This window comes from Pteropus medius, unplaced genomic scaffold, assembly GCF_902729225.1.
Source record: "Pteropus medius unplaced genomic scaffold, Ma_sr-lr_union100, whole genome shotgun sequence".
Taxonomy (NCBI): Eukaryota; Metazoa; Chordata; class Mammalia; order Chiroptera; family Pteropodidae; genus Pteropus; species Pteropus medius.
In genome coordinates this window covers 28,303,535-28,305,281 of record NW_024354875.1, presented here as the reverse complement: position 1 = coordinate 28,305,281, position 1,747 = coordinate 28,303,535, and the positions used below count along the sequence as shown (strand labels likewise).

At 39.8% G+C, this 1,747-nt stretch overlaps 1 pseudogene; it reads right to left on the bottom strand.

Moving 5' to 3' along the window:
• Positions 1-908: 908 nt before the first annotated feature.
• Positions 909-1,027, bottom strand: LOC120597481 (uncharacterized; annotated as a pseudogene).
• Between the last annotated feature and the right edge of the window lie 720 nt (positions 1,028-1,747).

The following is a 1,747-nucleotide window of genomic DNA, read 5'->3' as shown; positions in this document are numbered from 1 at the left end:
GCCTGATTCTCATACAGACCCAACCTCACCACCTTGCATAGCCTCCAGGACTGTAACGAGATTTTTATCCTATCAAAGCCCAACTGGAGAAGTAAAAGACCTGCTCTGGGCAAAAATAGCCATTAGTCAAAAGAATGGCAGAAACTTGTTAATGTGAGCATTAACAAGGTGAACATGCCTGGGGAAAGGGAAATACCCAGACCCTCCAGGAATTATTAGAGGTTGTCTCTGAACTGAAGCTAATTCAAACCTCCCACTAAGTGGACCCAAACCTCCACTATGATTCACTCCAATGTCAGAATGAGCAACATTGGGAGTCAGTTAAAAGACAAAGATGTGGTCTGAGTCATCTGATAAGACAGCCAGTGGAATCATGGATGCACAATGCAGTTCTTTTAATTGATCCTAGAATATATACTTAGTAACTAGAAGAATCCCTAGATTTGTTCCTGTGCAGTGAGGGTCATTATGGTGGATGTGTCAAGTGGAAGCCATTAAGTCACATCTGCACTGAGGTAGTAAATTAAAAACAATACTTTATCCCAGGAGATTGACAGAAATTAATACTATTATCAAATAGTACCTGGAAAATTTATCAGTAATAATTCCTATTGCATTTCCATTAATTTACTTTTCTGGCTAATTAATACAAAAGCCAGACAGGCCTTTCAAAATGAATGATTTGATATCATTGTAAATTTAATCAAGTAGATTTACCAATAACAGCTCTGATGGAGAAACAGAGTGTTTAGTGGATATAACCAATATATCCTGACACAGGTATGTTGCTTTCTTTCTTTTTTTTAATTGTTTTAAATTTATTTTTTGGCGAGACAACCCTTGGTTGACCTCACAGATTACAAGGACCTTGTCAGTTTATAATCCCTTATTTTTTTTTTTATATTTTACGCCTACAGCACCTGGTCTTCCTAGGTGGTCTCTCATCCAAGTACTAACCAGACCCAACCCTGCTTAGCTTCCGAGATCAGACAGGATCGGGCTTGTTCAGGGTGGCATGGCCGTAGACTAAGTTGCTTTCTTTAGACTTTCTATCAACAAAGATAATCATGTCAGAAACAGTGGAACATCTTGCCTCTCTTACATCAAGATACCTCAACTCTTCTGCTCCTGGTCATACTGTCATCTAGAGGGACCCTGACTATCCTGTTTTTCCTCAGAATATCAGGCTGGTTCATTATTATATTGATGACATTATGCTGATTGGCCTGATAGCAGGATGAAACAAACCCTCTAGACGCCTTCTTTGGTAAGACAATGCAAGAGGATATGAAACTGACAGGTCTGTGCAATATCTAGGAAAAAGGGATATGTTGGAATATTCCTTCTAAAGTGAGAGGCAATTTACACCATACCCTATGAGGAAAGAAGCACATTTGTTTGCATTCTTAGGATAATATATACCATATTGGGGACTACATTTCTGACCTATTTACCAGCCAGTTTAGCATAGAGTCTGATGGAGAAAGAACTCCATAGCAGGCCCAGACTACAGTACAAATTGCCCCCCACCATTCAGGCCTTATTACCTGCCATGCCCTGGTAAGATGCTTGTGGGAAAGATGCTGTATGAAGCATCTGGCAAGCTATGAAATCAGAAAGTAGGGTTTTGGATTAAGGAAATGACCTCTTCAGCACAGCTCTTGGATTGCTGCTATAACCTGGTAGAGTTCAGCCCTGGCATTAAGTGATGAATTCGAATGAATTGTTCTTCAATGGCCTGGGTATT